The sequence below is a fragment of the Phacochoerus africanus genome, chromosome 10 (genome assembly GCF_016906955.1).
Source record: "Phacochoerus africanus isolate WHEZ1 chromosome 10, ROS_Pafr_v1, whole genome shotgun sequence".
Taxonomy (NCBI): Eukaryota; Metazoa; Chordata; class Mammalia; order Artiodactyla; family Suidae; genus Phacochoerus; species Phacochoerus africanus.
The window spans coordinates 124,757,458-124,774,511 of record NC_062553.1 but is presented as its reverse complement, the minus strand read 5'-3'; the positions used below and the strand labels follow the sequence as shown (position 1 = coordinate 124,774,511).

Here is a 17,054-nt window from a genome sequence, read left to right as displayed (position 1 = left end):
CCATAGTTCACCTCGTGGTAATGACATCATTGGTTTTAAGGGAAAAAAATACAAGATGATTCTGTGTGTCAAGCTGTATGCAGGCAGGTCACCATATATCTAAGCAGGTCAGGTAAAGACTGGCTAAGGCGTTAAAGCAGTGATTTGAAATCTGATGTAGAGGTGAGAGGAGGTGCTCCTGAAGGCAAGAAGTCAAATGATACAGAGACCAAACAGAAAGAGTGACCGCAGACTCTGTTTACTGCCTTCAAGTGAATGTTATTTGTACCCATTTTCAAAAGAGAACCTGATGAACAGGTATGTTTGCAGTCCCTTCACTTTGACAGGTTGGGAGTGAGCAGGGAGGATGGAATTCTGTTATCTCTGAACACTTCATGTTTGAAAGACATTCCAAGATCAGTAGATAGATAAACAGGGTTTCCAGTTGAGGCTTTAAAATGTTGATCTTGACCTGTTTCTTCTTGTTGATACACTGAGCACTACAGTTTTAACGATAGAAAAAAAAAAAATTAATTTAGTCACATGCCGAGAGTGGATTCAACTTTCAGGGAAGATCCCTGTTAAATGTTGACACTGCATGGTCTGTCCTTGGCTCGCCTCTCTTCTGTCTGTTTTCACCCATGCCCATACATTCCATGACCCGATTCCATTCCATGAATTTCTTAGCTCAAATCCTCACCATTTCTCAGTTACATTCTAAAGTAGCTTCCAAACATCTGTCCACTTCCCCCTTTCCAAGCTGTCCACCGTTTCAGGCATATCCGATCCTACCTCTCGCTCTTCCGTGGCCCCTAATGCTTCCAGGATTACATCCTGTAGCACGTAGGGCCCTTTGACTTCATCAGATCTTTACTGCCGCTCTTTGCTTGTCTCTGGTTAGTACCCTTTCTATAGTTAAACTTACAGCCTTTGAATTTCCTGTGGTTCCTCAGTGTGTCTGCTTGCTCACTCATCCATGATTCTCTTCCTTTGCTCCTGGTGTTTCTTCTTTCTTGAGTATCATTACTACTACTTTGCTTGGCAGTTTTTTACGTATTCTTCATGATTCTGTTTCAAGGGCATCCTTCTTGGTGACACTTTCCCATCATGGTTAGGCACTTCCTTTCTGTCTTCCCATGATGCCTTGATTGCATCTCTGATTTGATTCGCAATGTAAATGGTGCCAGGGCTCCCTCACAGTGCTAGGGAAACCGCTTTGGACAGGCACTGCCTGCTGCTTTCCTCTTGATCCCCAGCCCTCAACGCATGAAATAGCAGTGATTCCGTTGTCATGCACCGAAGGAATAAACTAATACCTGCTTGCTGTTTTAGCACCATGCTATTTATAGTGGAAGAAAAATCATAAGATTATGATTTACTTCCTGTTTTCAAGGAGGTTAAGATTTTATTTGGAGAACATGAATTAAATACTCGAAATCATTAGGGAATACAAGATAAAGCATAGTATACAAATGAATTAGTATATTTTTAGAAGTTTAATATATCCATACACACATAATACACATGGTAGTTTGGGAAGGAGGGCAAAGATCAAGTTTGAGGTATGGGATAAGCTTCTTGGACTAAATACAAGTAACATGGGGGAGTTCCCATTGTGGCATAGTGGAAACAAATCCAACTACTGTCCTTGAAGATGCGGGTTTGATCCCTGGGCCTGCTCAGTGGGGCGGGATCTGGCATTTGCTCTGATCTGTGGTGTAGGTCACAGACTTGGCTTGGATCCTCTGTTGCTCTGGGTGTGGCATAGGCCGGCAGCTGTAGCTCTGAGTATACCCCTAGCCTGGGAACTTTCATATGCTGCAGGCTCGGCGCTAAGGAGGGATTAAAAAAGGTATCATGGGATAGTGAGGGAGTTGAGGCTGGAACATGGTCTGAGGCCTGAGCAAAGTTACGGGATTGGATCAGTGAGTCCTTCTGTGCATGTTTTGCCTAGTTTATTTTTTAGTAAATCTTAGTTACCTAGGTTTTTTATAAAGGCAAATCTTGAATATTGTTATTTTTTAAAGGGCCGAAAATAGGGAAAAATTACAACAGTGAATGAAAGTTGAGGTGGATGTGTAAGAGATTAATCCATATATAGTGAAATCTGGACTGAATGAGTCCTAAATGCAGATGCCCGAGTACGAAATGAAATGATTGACAGCTGGCATAATCTTATAATGACGGTGAGGTAAGACCCCCTCTTTGGCTGGGTTCTAAACAATAGTTGTAAACAGTATTTACTGGGGTGAAGGATGTTATGGCTAGAACACTCTTCACCCTCACAGGGAAAACGGAAACCAGAGATAAAGAACAAAAGCCGGCCACATTCATCAGTTTTCAGGTGAACAGTGAGAAAGGGTTTACATTGAATTGGGCATGACTGCTTCATGGAAGATAAACCATCTTCCTGGGTGGACAAAAAAGACAGAACCAGGAGGAATGTGCAGAAGCTTCACAAATTGAGCCAGTAATTAAGTCAGGCTACAAAGGCTAAAACTGATAGCTACAGGATGTGACTCTACATTTGTCACTTGCATATTAGCTCCCTGAGGACAATGAAGATCGTAGTGCCTCAGCGTAGGACGTGTGAGGTGGCGAAAGAATTGAGGGGACTCAAAGTCATGTTGTTCCTCTTGGATCATGAGGTCCCTAACTGGTCATCCCTTCTGCACTTTCTTAGTCTTCTAATGTGCATTTTGTAGGATGATGTACAGAGTTTTTACTTGTAGGAGTCTAATGGGAGAAACAGGAATAAGAACCTATACTCTTTCTCAGTCCAGAGTCCCTAGATTTTTTCTTTTTAGGGCCACACCTGCAGCATATGGAAGTTCCAAGGCTAGGGGTCTAACATGAGCTGCAGCCGCCGGCCTGCACAACAACTTGGGATCCGAGCCATGTCTAGGACCTACACCATAACTCATGGCAACACCAGATCCTTAACCCACTGAACGCAGCCAGGGATCCAACCTGCATCCTCAAGGATACTAGCTGGGCTTGTTACCGTTGAGCCCCAACAGGAACTTCAAGAGTCACACAGATTTTTAGAAGGTCCTGTTTGGTCCTTGGAATTTAGGATGGGAACGTAATGAATTTTGATGGCCTTTCAAACATAGGGAATTATTAGTAGCGTCAAGATGCTGTGAATTCTTAGGCAACAAAAGACAAACAAATAATAGCCACGTTTGCCATATACCAAACCCTCTTTAAAAAGGCACATTATAATTTGCACAGTACCCTTTTTCTACCTCAACCCTATGTGGAAGAGAAACTACGCCAAAAAGAGGTTTTCGAATTTTGCCAAAGAGCCCAGACAATCTGATTCCATAATCTCAACTTTTAATCATTGTGTCCCCTATTTGATGAATAATTTTTTTCAGGATTCTGACATCCTAAATTGGAAATCACTAACTTTCAGAAAAGGATTAAGAAAATTGGTGGGAGTTCCCGTCGTGGCGCAGTGGTTAACGAATCCGACTAGGAACCATGAGGTTGCGGGTTCGGTCCCTGCCCTTGCTCAGTGGGTTAAGGATCCGGCGTTGCCGTGAGCTGTGGCGTAGGTTGCAGACGCAGCTCAGATCCCGCATTGCTGCGGCTCTGGTGTAGGCCGTTGGCTACAGCTCTGATTCCACCCCTAGCCTGGGAACCTCCATATACCGCGGGAGCAGCCCAAAGAAATAGCAAAAAGACAAAAAAAAAAAAAAGAAAATTGGTGATGATGATGGAAGATAATAGAAGAAAAGGAATATGCATGTATATGTATGACTGGGTCACTTTGCAGCATAGCAGAAATTGGCACAACATTGTAAATCGACTATACATTAATTTTAAAAAGGTAAAGAAAAGGGAAGAAAAGTGTTGATGGAACCAGATGCTTAAAGTGATAGATTGAGAAATTTGTTTGTGAGCCAAGAAGAGCTACCACTACAAATTTAAGTTTTCCCCACGCTTCTCCTTTGCTCTAGGATGATTTTACAGCTTTTATAATTAGGGAGTAATGAGCACTTAAAACCAGGGTAATAACTAAACTCTTCAACATAAAAGTAATGGCTCTTGACAACATGGTGGTCTGTGATGTTATTACTTGTCATGAAAATTTAAAAACCACAATGTGAAAGTGAACACGAGTGCCTATTGTACTTGCACATTTGGAAGTTTCCCCAGCCTAATGCAGTATGAGTTTCTCGACATTGTCAAGTTTGTAAAATCCGTGAACTTTGTCACAGTGAGGTCCAAAGCAAACCGATACCTAACATTTGTCATCTAGCCACAGCGTTCTTATAAATTAATCTAATACTACGTGCCGCCCCCCCCCCCCTTTTTTGGTCTAGGAACTAAGTCAACCATATTAATGCACGGGGGTTATTATAATCATGATGTAAAAATCAAACACTTGTGGAATAACAAAGCAAAAATTGTTCAGGAGGCAATTAGACACTGGGTCTGGTGAATTTTTACATCTGCTTTATTATAAATTTGACCTTCTGCCGTATTATGATCTTCCCAAGATGCCATAGTTCCTGGTGATAAAAATTTCTGTAGTCTCACCAGAGCTTTAAGTTCTTAAAGGATTTTTTTTCTTTGTCTTTATCACAGTTGTTGAACATGTGAGGAAAAATGTCACTGAATGGTACAGAACGTATAGGCTGACTTAACATGAGGCTGCTGAAGTGCTAGTCAACTTAGATTACTGCTCGCTTCAGAGCTTCTCTACCATGCCATTAGCTAGCACTAAGGCCGCTGTAATTGCACCAAACCCGTTTCTCTCCTTTATGCGGAATTGAATATGTTTCTAGGCTCTGTTACTTCGTTCTCTGTTGGTCTCCAGAATCACCACTAAAGTTCATTCTCACTTTCACAATCCTCTTTAAGACTTTCAGTCTGGAATGATTGGATTTTGGCACAGATTTTTTTTTTTAACTCATTTTTTGTCTGCTTTTGTTTTTTCCTGCGGGGGGGCCCCTCCACCCTGCCCCCGCAGAAAAGTTGATCTGACTTTAGAGGTAGTGATAGTAGTTGCGTTATACATGCAAGATGCAGTACATGCTTGTTGATTGATTAGAAGTGAGATCTCAGAGGTAGAAAGTCAGATACGTCATTTGGATGTTGGAACTTTAGTGATCGAAACCATGTTTTTTTGGTTTGTTCTGTTTGGTAAAATATCTTATGAAATTCAGCTTGGTTCGTTCTTTATGCACCTTATAGATTTTAGTTGTGAAATGTGCACCCTGGCTCTCCTATAGGTGATAAAAGAAAAAAGTGCCGGTTACTAACCTTTGAATAAACATTGAGTAGTTCAAGATAGTAAAGTTCAAAGTAAGATTTCCTTCCTTCTTTTTTTTTTTTTTTAGGGTCACACCTGTAGCATATGGAAGTTCCCAGGCTAGGGGTCAAATTGAAGCTACAGCTGCTGGCCACATCCACAGCAGCAACACAGAATCCAAGCCTTGTCTGCAGCCTACACCACAGCTCACGGCAGTGCTGCATCCTCAACCTACTGAGCGAGGCCAGGAATGGAACCTGCATCTTAGTCAGGTTCATAACCTGCTGAACCACATTGGGAGCTCACAGAAGTAATATTTTCTTTATATAGATTTTCCACTTTTATCTGTAAAATATACTAGACATTTGAAAAGATTAAAAATGATGGTTAAAGCCAGCAGGTGGTATGGACAGCATAAACAAAGAAGGTTAGAATTTTATAGGACTTTTTCACATATCTGAAATTGTTGAGCAGTCTCAGATATGTGAAAAATGGAAACAGTTCATTTGTGCAGAGCTTATGTTCAGTGGGTGGCTACTTGTTTTTAAGAAGAAAAATAAAATGCTAATCTAATTCTAGTTTGTTGCTTTCTCATCAGAGTCTTTCAGTAAATTTAAAATATCTGAAAAAGGTGCGGGGAAAATTGTATGAATAGTCCTTTGCTTCCATTGTTTTGTGTTTCCAACATCACTCAGCCACATCTGACAGGTGCTCTGCCAGCTGTGCCCGAAACGTTTCAAGTGATTTAGAATCTGTTTCCACATTGACCTTGTATCGTGGCTATTAACTGTAAAAGGAGGTCTCTGATTGCATCGTTCTCGGCGCAGGTGAAGGACTGGAAGTCAGTCAGAAAAGATGGAAACGGGAGTCTAGTTTGAGGTTTACCTGCCTGTTGTTGCTTCAGGAGGAAGAAGAGGGAGGACTGGGATTGGTTTTTGTGCAGCAATGGTACTTATAAGTGGATTTTTCTTTTCATCTTGTATACTTTGGCATGCATGTGTATGTTGGGGCCAGAAGGAATTTAAATGGAGTCAGAATAATTTTATTTTTACAGCTGCGTGAAGACACAATGAAAGAGTTTGAATTCTCAGAGATTTTAGAGCTAAATGGCCTATTACAATGGAGGAGAAGAATCTCTATGTTTGACTGCTTTGATGAAAAAGTAAAAAATACATTAGGTCTTTTCTATCTGTAAAGCTAAGTGCTTTTATTGAAAATAAATGGGGACATGTAGGAAATTTTGTGAGTATATCACACTTTTGTCAAGATACTAAACTTTAGAACTTCTGAATATTTATGTTTCATGCTACTGAGATTGAAACTATTCTTTGTTTACTTATTATTAATCAACCAAATAAACAAGTCTCAGTAGGCAGTAAATTAAACAAAGCTGTTTCCATACTGATAAGTAGGGTTTGCCTTCAGCTGTAAGTAATCATGGTAGAAACATCTTATTTGCAGAGTGTAGTTATATGCAACAGGTACCATGTTTAAATGCCATCTTAGAGCTGATATCAAGTTTAACTATTGCTGTCACCGTATGGCATGCCATTATTGGATAGACTAAATTCTAGCCTCATAGTCCAACTCCAAATAGAAGCAGGTGTTAAGAATTTTTGCCTTAGAGTTGTAGGCGTTGGATAGAGTATGTCCATGCAGATAAATGCTCTTATTGGTAACACTGAGGATATGTTTGCACTTTGTGGACAACGTAAAAATGATTAGGCACTAGGGAAGTACTCAATACTTTCTCCACATATTGTGCCTCATGTAGAACGGCTATGATCTAAGGCACTGCAGTGTCCCCAATCAGCACATCTTCTACTGTTCTGTTGTTTGTTTTTTAGGGTCCCTCCCAAGGCATGTGGAGGTTCCCGGGCGAGGGGTCAAATCAGAGCTACAGTGGCCGGCCTTCACCGCAGCCACAGCAACACGGGATCTGGCTTCATCTGTAACCTACACCACAGCTCATGGCCTTCAGATCTTTAGCCCACTGAGTGAGGCCAGGGGTCAACCCTGCATCCTCATGGACACTAGTTGGATTCGTTTCCACTGAGCCACGATGGGAACTCCCCTTCCACTCTTCAATTTTGACTTTCCTCTATTACTAGGAAATTCAAACAGCCAGACCTCTCCATTCCAAAGGATACTGCAGAATGGGCAGTTGTCTAGTCTTGTGGGGAAAAGATCTGGCCCTAGATCAGTCAGGCTGGATGTCTTCTAAGACAGAGGCAAAGGGACAAGACTCAGCACAGAGAGAAAGGTGTGTGAAGATGGAGGCACACACTTGAGGGAGGAAGCCGCCAGAAGCTGCAGGAAACAGGCACAGATTCTCGCCTAGGACCTCCACAGGGAGCATGACCTGCGGATTTCAGACTTCTAGCCTCCAAAACGGTGAGGAATAAATTGCTGTTTTAAGGCAAGACAAACTCCATTCACAACGCATCTTCATCTTTAAATGAGGATAATGATGGTACCTGCTACAAGGTTTGTTAGAAGGTTAAGTGAATTAGCATGCGCTCAGTGCTCAGAACAGGGCCCTGAATCACGTATGGCTTAGCTGTCGTCGTTCAGATGCTTGGTCCTCCCACACCTGATGCCTGTAGGTTGAGAAATATTAATGCTGTTGCTGGAAGGTGGGACTTCATGTACCATTGTTTCTCGTGGTTTTCATTTTGAAAGTAAAAGACATTGAAATTGAATGCTGGTAGATGACTTGTTGAAGGTGGCAGATTTGGAGCTAGAGTTCAGGTGTTCTTCCATCTCTGGCATCTGCTCTGTTTTTATCTCAAGGGCATTGAAATCATTTTAATAGCATCTTTTGCACATTCAAAAGATACTATTGATACTTTTGCACATACAAAAGATACTCAGAATTTCTCTTTAATTTGGAATTTCATGGAAATAGTCAAAATGCTGCAAATGTATATAGTATAAACTAATATTTATATATCTCTAAATGCACTTTAGAAATCCTCACTTGGAAAATGGTTTGTGTGTTTTGCTAAGAAAAAGACTGAAAGAAAGAAGCCAGGCTCCTCCTCTACATCTCCTCTGCCATCTGCCAGGGTGGGAAGCTGACATTCTGTGCCATGACAAGTGGTAGCAGTTTTGTTTTTGTTTTCGTTTTAAATTCATAGATGAACTCTTAAAATTAGTAATGCATTATTGCTTTGCATTTCTCTAGAAACCAGAGAATTCATCAACTTCCTGTATAGATTTGTATGGTAGGTAAAGGGAAATTGTTTTATTTATTTAGATGGCCTTGTGTCGTTTCCTTCAAAGGCCTAATTATATGTATTGTAATTCTTGCAAAGCTTTGTGATTCACAATAGAGTTGTCAGTTTGATGGTGACATTGTATTTTTAGGTGGTTCCAGTGGTAAGTGAAGCTATAAATAAGCCCTAATTAACCTGCCCTCAGTGATTTGTTTTTTTTTTTTTGTAATGAACTTTTTGCCTTATTGTAATGCTACCATAATGTTTATGGTGCAACCTGTATACCTGCATTGACTGGAGAGATTGAATGGCTTGGCTGTCTGAGACATGTAATAGATTCCAGCCTTTTTCCGTGACATCATTGTTACAACAGACTTCTTTGAGAATATGAACAGCAGCTGTGCACTTTTGTGAGTTTTACATTATGAACCATAACAACCTTTTCAGCTCTATACTAGTGATAGGGCAGCTTGATGCTTAACAAATGAAGCCCAGCTCTGAGCTGTGAAACTGTTAACAGATCGAGTAATGACATGGGCCCCATGTACGGAACATTTCATAACACAACTGGGGAAAACAGGGGTGACTGTCATTTAGCACATTCCCTGAAAGGTTTTGCTTTACCTCTCGTTCAGTGTAACTTAGCAAAGCAATGAGAATTACAGTTTGCGTCAACAGAGGTAACATATCCTGAATTTTATTCTGAAACTATCAGATTTTCCAGCATTTGAGTGTCCCAGCTTTAAATAGAAAATAAGAATTGTTTTCCATGGTGATGATAAAAAAAAATATTTACTTTTAGCATAAAGGTAAGAATCTAATGGAATAGACTATGTGAAAAAAAATCTCTGGATTATGTATGTGTAGGATAATGAATGCATCTGTTTCTAATCTGTAAAATAGTGAAGAAAATAAATCATTTATCAGAGAAATTTATTTAACGGGTATAGACCTACCCGAAAAGTTCTTTACATATTGTGCCTTTATCAGACTTTATCTTTTTGCATAATAATTTACTACTGTGATTTGCACGGACAAACTATACCTTCTATATGTGTCTGTTTTTTGTAGTGGAAAAAAAGAGTAATAGGAATTCCCGTCATGGCGCAGTGGAAACGAATCCGACTAGGAATCATGAGGTAGCAGGATCGATCCCTGGGTTCGCTCAGTGGGTTAAGGATTTGGCGTTGCCGTGAGCTGGGGTGTAGGTCAAAGACACGCCTCGGATCTGGCATTGCTGTGGCTGTGGCATAGGCTGGCAGCTGCAGCTCTGATTAGACCTGGGAACTTCCATATGCCGCGGGTATGGCCCTCAAAAGCCAAAAAAAAAAAAAAAAAAGCAATAACTAGGACATAATGACTTTTACTGGGTTATGTAAAATTCTGCATTGTATTTTAAACAAGAGAGATCAAAGTTCCTGACATGAGAAAATGAAAGAATACTTTTTATAATTCCCTGTTTGATTATAAATCTAGACTCTTCACATTATAGTGATCTCACAGATAATCATGTATAACCCTTGCTAAAAGAAGGGAATCCTGCCGTGGACTCTCAGGGAGTATATTCGAGTTCCCGCTAATGAATCTTTCAGCAACAAACTCTTTTTAATTTTTCAGAGTGTTGTTGTCGTCACTCCCTTTTTGAGTGGGGATTGGTTAATTCTTGTTCAGCAATGTAAGAATGTAAAACATTTTTCATAATCCCAGTAAAAAATGAAAGGAAAATTGTAGCTTTTAAAAATGTCAAATTTGGGAGTTCCCATTGTGGCACAGTGGAAACGAATCTGACTGGTATCCATGAGGCTGCGGGTTCGATCCCTGGCCTCGTTCAGTGCTTCAGAGATCCCTCGTGGCTGCGATGTAGGCCAGTATCTGTATCTCCAGTTCAACCCTCCCCCCTCCCCCCCCAAAAAAAACTCAAATTTGTCAGAGAGTAGTAATTTCAAACTTTTATCAATTTTTCCATTGTGTTCATGTATCACTTCGTTTGATAGATGAGACTTCATTTTTATGAGTGAGGCATCTAATACATAGTGGAAAAATTGCTCAGGGGAAAGCTTCTTACAGAAAGCACTGGAGCAAATTTGAAATGAGCTACATAGAATTGATTTTTCAGTGGAAAGAACTGAACTTATCCTACATATACTTAAGAATAGCATAAAATTATGAATTATGAGTGAATTTTGAATTGACAGGTTTTAGCTTCGGTCACTGAATTTTTTAGTCAAGTCAAAAAGCCAACATTAAATGCTCTATTTTGAGATGAGAACCTGCAGTTTATATTATGATATTCAAAAGTTCATATTCCGGAGAGGATACTGACTTTTAGTAGAAAAGAAATGCAGTCATAATCTGTGTATGCTTGTGAATTACATTTAGGTTGATTGCTCTCACTCCAAGATGGGAGATTAATTATGTGTATATTGAATAAGTCTGGTAAGAAAATTTAAGCTGCATCTCCTGGACTCTGGTAACAAGTATTATTTTTGAGTTAACAAAATTCCAGCTGTAACTACTAGATGGACTTCATACTGCTGACATGCTTATGTAGCAGTGAGGGTAGATTTAACGAGCTGGATAAAATGAAAGACTTGCTGGTGTAAGATCGCTTAGGAGTATTGACATGGAAGAAGCGTATTTAAAAAACATCGTCACAGTTCTTCCTCGATAACTGCTTCTTTGAACTAATGAGTGGCTGTCACTTATGTGACTTACTCTATTAGATTAGAAGTTCCTTGAGGGCCGGATTCTTTCTTTACTTGTACCGCCCTGTGATTAGGGGTAGAATAGATATTAAATTCAAACGTGTTAGCTGAAGCAATGTTCTTGCTAGCAAGCAGGATTTTGTTGTCAGGACACATACCTTCATGTGATACTAGGACCAGCTGGACAAGTAGCCAGGGGTGGTTAGTTGATTTGATTTCTGGCCTGTCTTGGCTCCTTTAGCACCATTCCTTCTTGCAGTGTCATTCTCTTCGTGGAAAAGAGGCCGCCTCCAACACATCCCCTCTGGCTATTCATGGTTTCAGTCCAGAGCTACGCTTGCCCTAACAGGCTTCCCTTGCTTCTTCTAGTTCTCACCCATTCAGATCATACTGCTGCACCTGTCGCTGCAACTCCTGGACTGCGTTAGGTGTTAAGTCCTTTACATATGCAAATTCATTTAATTCTCACAATCCCGTGAGACAGACATGTTGCTCTTGGGAACAGGTAGCACGTCCAGTGACACACACCAGACCAGGGAGAGCCCAGATTTTTTAGCCAGCACTTTCTGACCCCACACTTCTGCCCTGAAGTCTCTTCCTGGTTATAGCTTGTTTCCCCTGTCAAACCAGGTGCTCACACTTGTCTGACTATAGTCGGTACTTAGAGTTCCAACCCATCGGAGTGCCCTTGTTCTTACCAGCTGGTATTTGTGCAGTCATCCCACCAAAGAAGCAGGTGAGTTGAGAAGCATAAAGGACACCCGAAATGAGGAATGTGGAAGAAAGAGCGCAAGAGAAGGAACCTGCCCGGTTCCTCAGTCTAGGGCACACGTTCTCAGTTCCCAAGGCAAATAGTGTATTTAAAGTACAAAACCAATATTTCTGCCTGAAACTAGATGAGCAGAGAGCACTGTTGAGGTATCTAATCTTTCTCACTGAGATAGAAGTTAAGAACAAAGGAAAATAAAAAGGAACAACAAGAAGAGATGAGGCGTTGTAGTTCTCACCCTTGAGGAGCTCAGGTTCGCTAAGAGCTCAGAGGTCCATACACTCTGGGGTCCTTTATAGCTGACCATGTGACATTGGCAACTTCTGTAACTCTCTGAGCTTAGATTTTATCATTTGTAAATGGGAAACTGTAGTCCAGAATGCAGGCTGCGTGACAGAATCTCCTGGGGCCTTTTTTTCCTCTTTATTTTTCAGTTGGGCTTTTTTTTTTTTTTTTTCCCCTCTCCCCTCTTAAACTACAGGTGTCTAGGTTTCAGCTTGGATTTGCTAAATCAGTCTTTGCCTGGGCTTGTGTAGAACAGGGAGATGAGCCTGGGGTGGGAGGTGGTGGAGCATTTCTTTCTGAGCAGTGTGGGTGTGGCTGTGCGGCCGGTCTGGAGGCTGTGCAAGGTTTAAAGCAGTTTATTAGTGTCTCTGACAAGAGTGAATGAAGGTAGGCAAAAGGTGTGCCATCAAACAGGTAATTAAACATTGCTTTATTTTGTGAAATATTTAACTTAGGGTCAATGTACTTGGCAATAAATTGTGTTCTGGGAAAGACAAAAGGTAAAGTGAGTTAAGAGATGAGCTTTTCGTTTCAAGGATGGATTTATATTTCTAATTTTTCTCCACCTGAAAATTCATTCTTTCCAGACTATTAATTGTGTGCCAGACAGAAACGATGGTACTTCCTCAGAGAAAATAATTTGGGCTTCCCCAGCTGCTACATGTGGAATAATGGAAATTCAAAATTATCAAAATTGTCACCAGATTTTGAATCTGGTGAACAAAGATCTCCTAATTGATAGAAAAGAAATAGGTGTTAATTATCTCTGACTTTCGTGTATACATGCCTCTTCTATGGTAGCGTTTAAAGACAGCTCTAATTTTTAAAAATCACAACCTTTTAAAGGAGAAACGTTCAGTTTCATTATCAAGTACAGAAGACCGTGCCACAGACTGCTTCATATCACTTTTGCAGGTTTTTTTTTTTTGGTCCTCTCTCCAGTTCCTGCTGAGTATTTGGAGCGGGTTGTATGTCTTTTCCAGAATTCTTATTGTGGGGAGAAAAACAACTCTCATTCAGCCCTCGGTTTTAGTATTTTCCATTAAATTCTTTCCTCATTGCTTATGAAAACGTTAGTTGGGATTCCCTTTAGGGAACGTAGCTTTACAGGAAGGTAGAGGCATCTGAAGCTCATTGAGCTTTACTGGGAGGTGATAGAAAAAGAGTACCTGATGGGGGCTGTCAGGTAATTTCCTTTAATAAGAGCCAGAGATCGTAAAAGTAAACCTATTCAGATTTGTGAAATTTTGACTGAATTGACCGATACTTAGACCTTTGAGACATAATGGTTTAGTGGTGGAAGAAGCAGCTTTTGGAATGTGTAATCCTGTCTTCAAGAGGCCACTACAGCCTCATAAAGGAAAGATCTGTGGACTGCTAGATCTTCCCCCTTGATGAGTCCTAGATCGATTTCTTAACCAAGCCTCAATTTTTCTTATCTACAAAATGGATGTGTTCATTCCTGTAGGATACAGTTGCTGAGGATCAAATGACTTCTGCAAAATGAGTATCGGATTAATACTGTCTTAAGAAATGTTATTTTGCTCAAAGTGTTCCAGCCTCTAAGTAGAAGCATGAATAAGTGCTTCACATGTGCAGGTCATGAAGCCAGAAAGTTCTTGGATGTTTTGTTTTTGTCTGTTTATTTATATTAAGGCTTTATGTTTTAAGAGCTGTTTTAGGTTCACAGCAAAATCGAGGGGGAAGGTGTAGAGATGGGTGTATACCCGCTGCTCCCACACATTCTTCACTCTCAGCATCCCCTTCCAGAATGGTACTTTTGCAGCAGTTGGTGAACTTGCACGGACACATTGCAATCACCCAAAGTTTATAGTTTCTGTAACAGTCGACACTTGGTGGTGGTGGTGGTGGTGCACTGTAGGTGTGGACAAAGGTATGACATGCATGTACCTATCACTGTGGTATTTCCACTGCCCTAAAAATCCAGAAGACTCTGCCTATTTATCCCCTCCCTTGGCAACCACTAATCTTTTTACTGGCTTCATAGGTTTGCTTTTTATACATATAGTTGTGATCATAAAGTATGTAACCTTTTTGATTTGACTTCCTTCATTTACTAATATGCATGTGAAGTCTCCTCCATGTCTTTTTTTTTTCCATTTTTTTATTACTCAAATGAATTTATCACATCTGTAGTTGTATAATGATCATAATCTTTTGATGACTTGAGAACTCATTTCTTTTTAGCACTGAATAAAATTCTGTTATGTGGATATACCACAGTTTACCCGTCCACCTTCTACTGAAGGACATCTTATTTGCTTATCTGTTTGCTTATTTGAGTCTTTTTTTCCTAGTCATTTGAGATTTACGTAGTACATATTTAAGTGTAATGAGTACAGTTGTGGTTTACTTTGTAATTCATTGTTTGTACATTTTTCTGAATGTTATTCTGGGAACTTAAAATAGTGCAAATGCAAATACAAAAATGAGACCACATTGCATAATACAGACTCCAGTTGATCTTGAAAAACAATACTGCATTCTCATCCCACCCTTTATTTAATTCCTTGCTTCCCTGTAGGTATGAGCATTTTCTATTTGTAAGAGCTTTTCTATTTTCAGAGTAACTTTTACATCCATTAATGAATTACATTCTGTGACAGCTCTATTTTTAGCACTTATGTGTTTGGTTTAGACCCCATCCATTGCTGCCACCTCCCTTAGGCTGAGCCCACAGTTGTTCTTTGTTGCTTCTTGATTTTTTTTTCCCCCCAGTGGAGATTCACTTGTAAACCACTGGTACACAGTTCATTTTTGTAGCATAATATAATATAGGTAGGTTCACTTGAGGCCAGTGTTTTATACACTGTGCTTTTCAGGAACACTCACTGGCTTTTTTCTCTCACCAAGACCATAGAGATCAGATGGGAAATGACCTTAGTACCTTTATCCTTTTTCTTTCTTCTTTCTCTTACCAAACCAAACTGGTGTACTCTTTGGGTCCCAGAACCAATCTTGCTCATTATTCTGTCTTGGCTTTCCTGATTGTATGCCTGAGTGAAAAGAGTGAGACTGACCCTGTTTCAGATTTTGATTGTACCAACCGTGCGACTCTGGATAAATTATTAAGCTTTCTACTTCTGTGATGCAGATCATTTTATGGGTGCCGTATACAGCGGCTCAGACTGTGCACCGTACGACTCTGGGGGCTCTGTTTACATAGATTACAGTATGTGGAATGCATGACATCCTTTGCAGGATGGTTGAAAATTACATGAGCTCGTGAAGAGAGTAGTTTAACGTAATGATAAAGAGTATGGACTTGAGAGCCCAAATTCCTGGGATTATAACGCAGCCATTCCACTTCATATAGCTTCATGATTGTGGAGGACATCATGAAACCTTTGCTGGGGCTCACTTTCATATTTTTAAGATGGAAACAATAGTGCCTACCCTCACAGGGATATTTTGAGGATCAAATGTGTTAATATTTATAAAGCATTTAAAATAGTTCCTGACGGATACCGAACACCTAGTATATGTTAGCTATTTTTTCTTATTAAATGGACATTATTTACCGTGGTGTTGATGCTCTTTAACTGGTAGTTCTGTTATTTAAGGCCTGCTCTTCACATTCACCATCTGTCTCCATTAGGTCTTTCCTAACCCCTTTACACTGAAGGTTTTTTCCTTAAGAATTCTACCCAGCACGGATTATAACAGTCACATGATTTAACTGGAACGTAACCTCTTTTCTAGCATGCATATTTCTCTTTCTACAAGGCAGGACCCTCATCGGTACCTTTACAGTGTTCTCAGCTTTCACCCCCTTCTGCCTCACCTGTGACTGGCATTGGTGGAAATGATCCAGTGTGTTTGTGTTCTCTGCTCTGAAGGAAGTTGCTCTCCTGAGAGTCTGAGGCTTGAGAACCAGAAAAGACAGCAGACGTGGTGTACTTGTGGTCTCTTTTTAAAGGCTGTTATAACCCATTTCGTTATTTAGATTAACATGCTCAACAGTGAATAATTGAAATTGTAACCTGGAGTTCCCGTTGTGGCTCATAGGTAACAAACCCGACTAGTATCCATGAGGATGCTGGTTTGATCCCTGGCCTCACACCGTGGACTAAGATCCATTGTTGCTGTGAGCTGTCATATAGGTTGGCAGATGCAGGTCTGATTCGACCCTTAACCTGGGAACTTCCACATGCTGAAGGTGTGACCCTAAAAAGCAAAAAAAAAAAAAAAAAAAATTGTAACCAAATTTTGCTGATAGATGATTAGACTAACAGAAAGCAGGAGTTTAGAAGAAAGCCATGTCTGTCAGAGTTGGGTTAGTGAGAAGAGGCTTCCTGTGGGGTACAGCTTAGAATTATGTGTGAATAGATTAAGCTGAACTAAGCCTTCAGATAATGCTGATAATGCTTATGTTAGTACTAACAGCTTATACACTAATATCCTAAGAGCAAATACTAACATAGCGTTTGTTAAGCAACTGTTCTTAGTGCTTCATACATATTAACACAATTATTACAATAAATCTTAGAGACAGGAACTATCCCTATGTTAAAAATAAGGAATTCGATGTTGCCAATAGGTTTCATTTAGTTGTGGTCATGATTACAAATTTATTGAAAAAAAAAAATTTTTTTTTTTTAAGGGCCGCATCTGTGGCATATGAGGTTCCCAGGCTAGGGATCTCATCGGAGCTACAGGTGCCGCCCTACGCCAGAGCCACAGCAACGCAGGATCTGAGCTGCGTCTGTGACCTACACCACAGCTCACTGCAACGCTGGATCTTTAACCCACTGAGCGAGGCCAGGGATCGAACCCACAACCTCATGATTCCTAGTCAGATTTGTTTCTGCTGC

General features: G+C 40.3%; 1 protein-coding gene across 1 annotated transcript in view; it reads left to right on the top strand.

Moving 5' to 3' along the window:
- Positions 1-17,054, top strand: part of BMPR1B (bone morphogenetic protein receptor type 1B) — a 224,090-nt gene that overhangs the window by 124 nt on the left and 206,912 nt on the right. The gene's annotated exons all lie outside the window — the stretch shown is intronic.